The sequence below is a fragment of the Harmonia axyridis genome, chromosome 2 (genome assembly GCF_914767665.1).
Source record: "Harmonia axyridis chromosome 2, icHarAxyr1.1, whole genome shotgun sequence".
Classification (NCBI taxonomy): Eukaryota; Metazoa; Arthropoda; class Insecta; order Coleoptera; family Coccinellidae; genus Harmonia; species Harmonia axyridis.
In genome coordinates this window covers 36,283,357-36,292,941 of record NC_059502.1, presented here as the reverse complement: position 1 = coordinate 36,292,941, position 9,585 = coordinate 36,283,357, and positions in this window count along the sequence as shown.

Below are 9,585 nucleotides of genomic sequence, written 5' to 3'. Positions count from 1 at the left end.
ACATACAGGTACTGTCATTTGTGTTTATGATTTCAATTAATAATAGAATAGCATCAGCACTCTATGGTCCGATCAGCTGTTGAGGTCCACGCAACAACAAAATAAAGTTCACGCGTAGCCAATTGATTTGGAGTAATTTTCAAAAGTTGACTATTCTAATCATTTGAAGCGTCGGAGTTGCCCGTAGCAGCTGCGCCCAATAACTTCCGATGATACTATGCTCTATTCAATAAAATTGGGGTAAATACTATAGCATAAAAGAATGGGTAACTATTTTCTATAGCATCGGAAACTCTTCATTCAAAATAACCGGAAAAAGGTAGTCAATTTGTCTATTATAGTGATGTGTTTTATAGTGTTTTTATAGTATTTAAAAAAAATACCAATATATCTACCTTTTTTGATAAGTTTGTGTTATCATTGCTTTCACCACCTTGAATGACAAGTAACGAGATTGTATCATTACAAAAAAGCACAAATCGCTAATTCATTGGGTCAGAATTACTAAGCCAATTTAGCTGAAGGCAGAGGTAGGTAACCATTGTCTTTAGCCATGTAAAGAAACTGAATTTTTATCATCCTCCTTCAAATTCTAGAGGAATGGTCAATATAAAAGTTGTTTGTTAAATTTTGAACTTTCTGAAGAGTGATTTGGCAAACCAGTATTTTTCGTCATCTTATTCACAATTAGACCGTAGTTAGAAGGTAGGCGGTCGCCTAGATCACTAGAATTCAGAGGCGGAATTTCAAGCTTGATCAGCAAAATTCCTAGGTGTAGAAATTCATTTTTCACTTGAGCTAAATATTTATTCAGTTTAGTGAAAATAATATGTATACCTTTTCATATCTGGAAAACTCATCAGTAGGTAAATGTTAGAAAATATTTTTCGCCTGAAAATGGTTTCATGAATCCACATAGATAACTATGTGTCATTTCTAATCTAGTTTGTATTTTATTTCTGACATCGTTGGCAATGGTTTTCTAACCAACTTGCCCTCAATGCATGAGATACATTACAATTGACAAGTGTGATACTGTTATGAACGGGAGGTCTTCGAATGTTGACCAAGTTTACTATCTCCGGTTGAGATGTTTTTTCAATCCATGGAAGAGCGGCTTTCCAGAAGTCTTGGAGAATGAATAATTATATTGATTCACAAAAGGTCTTATTGTGAGTTCGGCCCGTCGCTTTAATGGGCGGGTCTTTCTAGTTGATTTTCTTTCTTGGCATCAGGATTAGATTTACAGATTAATTAAAATCAATTAATTCTTTTTTCTAGATTCATGCAAAAAGCAAAACTTTATTGAACTATATTTAGTGGAAAAAGAAGTTCTTTATTGCACTAGTGCAATTAAGTTTTTATTGCACTCATCTGTCATTCTACTTCAACGTGCTTATGGAAATCGTCGACAGTAGCGGAGGGATACGTAGAGGAATCACATGCAAACAAACTCAGTGTTGCAAAACAAATATTTCAGCCTGAAGGAAATAACGATGTACTGTTACCAAGTACTAGTACGTTTACAGCAGTAACAAATCAAGAAGTGGATTTAAAAAGTACTTCACTACGAAATATTCATATTGAAAATTGCACCAGTTGTTCATTCACTTTCAACATTGAGGGTAAAAATAAAGTTTGAGTTAAATTGTTCGTAACGTATTAGTTCCTGTTTCAATCCAAATCGAAATTAATAATAAAGTATTCAAGTTGCGCTTTTCATTTTCCTACACCTAGTGCCGCATCTCAATAAATAATTTTTTGCTTTTTGCATGAACGTAGAAAAAATGTTGTATGCAACTCGTGCAAAAATTGTTCATTGCACTTGTTGCATAAATAACTATAAAATTAAATACACTGCTCAACAATTGATAGGGATCACTTACTTGTTCTAAATTTATTTCTGAAATATTCGCTCCAAGATTATAAATTTATTCAGATATCCGAGTATTTTCAGTAGATAATATGGTTCACTTGAGAAAAGAATGAAAAAATGGAAAGTTGGAGAGAAAAAAAGACTTTATTAGGAACACTCAAAATTCTGTGTTTGAATAACATAAAAATTTTATGATGAAACCACAAGGAGGCTGAAGTTTCGGTTAAGCTAGTACCTAGTTGGTCCCCCACGAGCTCGTCTCAAGCATTCTACCCTACGAGGCATACTTTCGATCAAACGATTTATAAAATTTTGGGTCATATTCGTCCAAATATCCCGTAAAGCGTTAGAAAGGTCCTCCAGGTTATTGATCGGTTGTTCTAAGGTTGACAATTGTCTAGACATCTCAGACCAGACATGTTCGATGCAATTCATGTCTGGAGAGCGAGCTAGCCAGTCCATCCTATCAATAGCATGAGTTTCTAGCGCTTCATTAACCAGACGACAACGGTGTGGACGGGCATTATCGTCAATTAAAATGAAATTCTCGCCCACGGCAGCCGCAAACGGAACAATTATGGGTTCAATAATCATATCGTGATATCTCTGGCTGGTCATGGTGGTGTTCTGCAGAACAACCAACTCTGTGCGTTGGTTCAAACAAATGCCTCCCCATACACATATAGAACATCCGCCAAAAGCTGTTGTGGGTACCATAAACTGTTCTGCATACCTTCGACCTCTTTCCCTCCAAGCAAGAATACGTCCATCGGAGTTGACCAAACGAAATCTAGACTCATCCGTAAATAAAGATCGGCTCCAATCTTCAAGTGTCCAATTGCGGTGCTCCTCAGCCCATTGCCGTCGATGAACCCGGTGTTCCCTATTCAAACGGGGATGTTGTACCCTCCTACGTGCTCTCAAACCACGAACATGTAGTCGTCGTCTTACAGTCTGGTTCGAAATTAGAACTCCTGTTGCAACTCTCAGTGATCTATTAAGCCGCGACGCCGGGTAAGTGGGATTTCTCCTAGCATTGAGTATCAAAAGACGATCTTGGGCAGCTGTTGTACTGCGCTGCCGACCTCCCCCATGAACATAAGCTACTGAGTCGTTTTGGATGAACCTATTCCAAGCCCGACTCACGACACTTTGCGAAACATTCAACTGCCGGGACACTTCTCGCTGGGACAAACCTTCCTGTATCCACTTTCTTCAATTATTGTCACCTTATGTGTTTGAACGAGAGAAAAAAACAGATTTAATAACAAATACCACATTGCTTTTCACTCCACCTGTAACAGTCTACAGATAACAATCGATTTTGTGAACAAGAGCCGATGAAGTGAGGAAGACTTTGATATAATCAACTCAAAACATCTTACTTTTTCCTTAGAGAACATATAATGTACAGATATTCACGAGATAACTTGAAAAAAATACAAATGAAGAGAAGTTCATAAGTGATCCCTAGCAATTGTTGATCAGTGTATAATAAAACAAAAACCAAAATTATAATATCCACAAAATGTGTGTCTTTTGAGTCAACAGCTGAAACTTTATGATACAGAAACATATCTCCAATGATCTACTACTTAAGCAAAATAAACAAAATTAGATATCTATTCAACTTTGACTTTGGGAGAATTGAGACTACTCATTAAAACCTCGATTAAAACTCATCTTCAGCGAAGAAAGTATTGGTTTCTCATCGAAACAACAACAAAAAATAAAAATTAAACAGCCAAAAGATCGTTAACTTGCCCTTATCACGCGGTGCTAGGTTGGTAAATAGGCCCTGCCTATACCTAGTTTTAATCCTTTTCAACTTTTTCATACGAGACGTGTATAGTTATTTATGCAACAAGTGCAAAAAGTGAATGAACCTCAAGGGGGCGCATATCTACATCATCACGCACAGCCAAACCACGCTGAGATCCCTGGAATTATGCTGCCAGAGGTCTCTGTTGACTTGGGAGTGCCGTAACACCATAAAGCAACTGGACAGAGGCAATAAAGTGACTCTTCTATGGGTACCGGGGCACTGTGGTGTTGAAGGAAATGAAAAAGCTGATGAACTTGCAAAAAATGCATCAAGATTAACACCTGCTGGACTTGAGTCTTTCTGTGGACTAGGAAAAGACCAATATAAATCTGCGATCCAGCTATGGGAGTTGAACAACAGGATAATCCACTGGACTAACACTCCTAGACTTGCTCAGGCAAAGAAATTCGTGACGATTTCACCTACCTACGCCAAAAAGCTTTTGAAGCTGTCACGAGCCGAGCTTTTGGTGATGGTGGGACTGCTGACGGGGCACTGTCGGTAAAAACATCATTTGTACCGTATGGGAAAGTCAGCAGATGAGATTTGCAGACTCTGTGGATCAGAAGCGGAAACAGCCGAACACATGGTATGCAAGTGTCCGGAGCTGGCTGGCTTAAGAATTATTCATATGGGTAAGCCGGTCCTGGATACCAGAGAGGTAACGGCCAAGGCCCCTAAGGAGGTTGTCAGTTTTATTAACGTCATTGACTACCTCCTTGGGTTTCCATGAATGAGTACGATAGAGAACAAAAGATCTACATGGTCGCAGTTCCCGGAATTCTTACCGAACCAAAACGACCCCAGTTCAAATAAAAATAATAATTGTTATCGTCTCACTACTTTGGTTAAATCGATATAATTTTCAGGGATAAGAGAAAAATAAATTAGTACTGGGAAATCTTGGCTTATCTAAGTTCGATAAATACGTTTTGGTCGTTCTCAGATGACACAGCAGAAAATTCGTTGGGCTGTAGGCAAATTGGAAGTAAGCTGAGACAGCGGAGCTTGAGCTGAGATTGAGGGCGGAGTTTGTAGATGAAAAATAAAGAAGGATAAAAAATTTTAACGAATGATTTAACTGGGGTTGGTATTCTGGGCAACTTCTGGGTGGAGAAGAAGAAGTAAGAAGAGCAGTATCGCATAGGAACTCATATTTAGAAGGGTTTAGAATTAATACGTCGGTCGCGAAACCGGATTTAGAGCAAAACAATTTCTTCTGGGGATCAGAGTAATTTTTAATGAGGTCAAGTCAAATAGAAAGGAAAATGAGTAGATTAGAGAGTTAAAGGAATTTCAAGTATTCAAGAAAGAAGGAATTGTTTTGACTCTGAGAGAGGACGAGTTAGGTCAGACTCAGAAGTAGGAAAACACAGGGTTTTTGATAAAGTTTAGATTTTTGTTTCGGTATAGAATATATTAGCTTGGAGTGCGCGAATCGAGAGTGAAGTTATAAAAAGGAATTTTGTACATTTATGCAAAAAGCAAAACTTTATTGAACTATATTCAGTGGAAAAAGAAGTTCTTTATTGCACTAGTGCAATAAAGTTTTTATTGCACTCATCTGTCATTCTACTTCAACGTGCTGTCATCATGACAAACAAATATTTCAGCCTGAAGGAAATAACGATGTACAGTTAACAAGTACTAGTACGTTTACAGCAGTAACAAATCAAGAAGTGGATTTAAAAAGTATTTCACTACGAAATATTTATATTGAAAATTGCACCAATTGTTCATTCACTTTCAACATTGAGAGTAAAAATAAAGTTTGAGTTAAATTGTTCATAACGTATTAGTTCCTGTTTCAATGCAAATCGATATTAATAATAAAGTATTCAAGTTGCGCTTTTCATTTTCTTACGGCTAGTGCCGCACCTCAATAAATCATTTTTTGCTTTTTGCATGAACGTAAAAAAAAATGTTCTCCACCCAGAAGTTGCCCAGAATACCAACCCCAGTTAAATCATTCGTTAAAATTTTTTATCCTTCTTTATTTTTCATCTACAAACTCCGCCCTCAATCTCAGCTCAAGCTCCGCTGTCTCAGCTTACTTCCAATTTGCCTACAGCCCAGTGGCGGCCGCTCAGAGGAGGCAGAGGAGGCCGGGCCTCCCCAAATTTTACCGCATTATAATTCTTAGTTCAAGTCCAACTATATTATGTTAACCTAAATCAATAGAATATTCAAATTTCTGGATACTTTTTACCCCAATATTTCATCATATTTATACATTCTCCGCAACAGACTTCAAAACTGAGAAGATTGCGCATCGCTGCACCGTACTACAGGCATGCGATGCGCTAAAGAATACAGCAGACTCTAGACGCGGGTCGCGGAGGCCCAATTCCTCTCTAGTCGCGTTTGTCTTGAACGTAGAATTTCAAATTTCTCCCGATACGAAGCTCCGGCCACTCTAAATTCGAGCTGGATATCACGTGACGGAGGCCCTGTCTCCGTTGACCGAAAGCGCCCGAACATGATCCACGGCGATTAACGATGGGTCAGCTCAGCTGTTTCTGTTTATTAGCGCCAGAATTAGGGAAAGATAAAGATAGGCCAGTACTTTTTATTCCTTTCGGCGTCTTGTTTGTGGTTTCGTGTTAGGATTGTTCGGCAAAGTTTGTAGGTAAGGAAGGATATTGGCTGGCTATTCAGATATATTTTATCGAGAAAAATGGAAACGGAAACGTCGGAAACTAGAAATGAAAATGATAGTGTCAGTAGGGAACTCAGAGTTACTGAAGATATTGTAGATTTTATTTTGATTAAAAAGTTCAGCCAAATGCCTTACGATGACAAAATTTTCATTACCAAAACTACAAAAACACCTCAGCCTGCTATGCAAAATTTAATTGTCAATTCCAGGCATAATCCTATCTATCTATCTATAATCGTTCCTTCTGCGTCCAATGGTACACTAAATGCGAGTGGCTGACCGGAAGTACAGTTCGGAATAAATTATTTTGTTGGTTTTGTTTACTTTTTTCCGACGATTCAGAAAACAATGTGTGGTCAAAATTAGGGTATTCGGATTTAAAAAATTTACAGAGGTCTATTGAAAGACATGGCAGATCAAAATCTCATTTAGGCGCATCAATTAAATTTAAATTGTTCGGAAAACTCAATATTGTAAATTCACTTGATCAGGGTCATAGGCAAACTATCATAGATCATAACGAAAAGGTCAAAGAAAACAGGGATATTTTGAAAAGATTATTATTTGACGCAGTTATGTTCCTTTGTTTTCAAGAATTGCCGTTTAGAGGACATGATGAAAGTGTAGATTCGGATAATAGGGGAAATTTTAAAAAGCTATTGTGTTTCATTAGCCGCTATGATTCAAAATTAGAAAAATTTTTGAATGATGCCACTGTCTTCTCTGGGACGTCAAAAACCTATTTTTTTTGCTTGGCCTCCTCTGAATGAAAGCTCACGAGCCGCCACTGCTACAGCCCAACGAATTTTCTGCTGTGTCATCTGAGAACGACCAAAACGTATTTATCGAACTTAGATAAGCCAAGATTTCCCAGTACTAATTTATTTTTCTCTTATCCCTGAAAATTATATCGATTTAACCAAAGTAGTGAGACGATAACAATTATTATTTTTATTTGAACTGGGGTCGTTTTGGTTCGGTAAGCCTTCCGGGAACTGCGACCATGTAGATCTTTTGTTCTCTATCGTACTCATTCATGGAAACCCAAGGAGGTAGTCAATGACGTTAATAAAACTGACAACCTCCTTAGGGGCCTTGGCCGTTACCTCTCTGGTATCCAGGACCGGCTTACCCATATGAATAATTCTTAAGCCAGCCAGCTCCGGACACTTGCATACCATGTGTTCTGCTGTTTCCGCTTCTGATCCACAGAGTCTGCAAATCTCATCTGCTGACTTTCCCATACGGTACAAATGATGTTTTTACCGACAGTGCCCCGTCAGCAGTCCCACCATCACCCAAAGCTCGGCTCGTGACAGCTTCAAAAGCTTTTTGGCGTAGGTAGGTGAAATCGTCACGAATTTCTTTGCCTGAGCAAGTCTAGGAGTGTTAGTCCAGTGGATTATCCTGTTGTTCAACTCCCATAGCTGGATCGCAGATTTATATTGGTCTTTTCCTAGTCCACAGAAAGACTCAAGTCCAGCAGGTGTTAATCTTGATGCATTTTTTGCAAGTTCATCAGCTTTTTCATTTCCTTCAACACCACAGTGCCCCGGTACCCATAGAAGAGTCACTTTATTGCCTCTGTCCAGTTGCTTTATGGTGTTACGGCACTCCCAAGTCAACAGAGACCCCTGGCAGTGGTATGGCTGTCCGTGGTGATGTAGATATGCGTCCCCTTGAGGTTCATTTTGAGACACTCCTGAGCGCAAACATAAACAGCCAGTAACGACGGTAACTAAGAAAAGCAATAATCGATAAAGGATTCATCCTGCTTCCAAGATAAGATCGGATTACACAAGTCTCACCCTCTCTTCTGAACTTATTTTCATTCTGAATGATAAATTTAATAATTTCTAAATCTACTATTTATTACAATACCGGTTATTAATTTATCTCCTACAAACTTTTTGATCATCTCTGGACTTCTATGTTCTAAATGCCTGGGTCAAATGTGTATACAATCACTTTTGGAATTAGACTAGTTGTTTTTATCGAATTAATCTTTTCAGAATAAGTTTCTATTGTATAATCCATTTTCATTAATATATTTAGCTACTAAAATACCTTCTGGACTTTTAATGGAACTATTTTTGTTATCAAAGTTTATTTGATATTTCGGGTTAGTTATTTTTGAAACTGATCATTTCAGGAACCAGTAGCACATTTTTCAAAAATAAATTAGATGTTCTATTTTTTATGTTAATTTTAAAAGTTTAATTTCTCCTCTTCCTACAACAGTCATGTATCCACCATTGGCCGTCATGATTTCTTGTGAATCATTGGTTTCGAAATTAATGAATAGATCTTTGTTATTGATCATACTTCTAGAAGCACCAAAATCTACTAAAAATTCTGTCATATTTCGAAACAAAATTCTTCATTTGTTATATTTTCTTTTGTCTTCCCTCGATCTCGATTTCTTTAGTATGAAACAGTCTTTCTTTATGTGCCTTTTACGATGACAGTAATTGTATTCGGTATAGTCCTTCTTCTTGAAATTCCTTGCTTTACCCATCTTCATGGACTCTCATCTTTGAAATGATTTTCTTTTCTTATTTTGTTTTCATCGATCAATTTCCCCTTCGCATAGTCTAATGTTAGTTCATGGTCGGCTCTAGCATCCAGTGCAGTTACCAAAGTGGAATTATTTTCTGTTAAGCTTCTGAATAATGACGCTGCTACATGAAAATCTTCAATTTCTTTACCTACTCCGCTAATTTTTCCACAATCTCTAGAACGTGTATATTTATTTTTATTGTTACTATTAGCATCCATAATTCTAATTTTTATTTTTTTTTTCAATTTTGATTGGTGTAGTTTCCCTAACAAATCCAATTTATTACAAAATACAATTATTTCTTAAATGAACATTCTGCTGTTCAGGCCACATTTCTTTAGATGTTTCACGTTTACAGATGTGAATGATCTGATTGTCTTCAATACTTAAGGATATCACTGCTCGGATTTCTGATCCTTTCGAGTCTATTCACTATTCAGTTGTGCTAGTGGATCCTCTTCGATTAATGACCATATATTTTCTTTGACTAATACTATTTTGACCTGAAATTTTCAATTTTGGTAATTTTCATTGTTACGCTTGGCAACGAAAACTTTACGTCTTTTGATTCCATCTTCACTTTAGGAGTTTAATACATTTGTTTCCGTGTTCACTACTTAAGGTTTTCCCTTTTTTAAGAAAACACATAACTATTGACTTTTCAG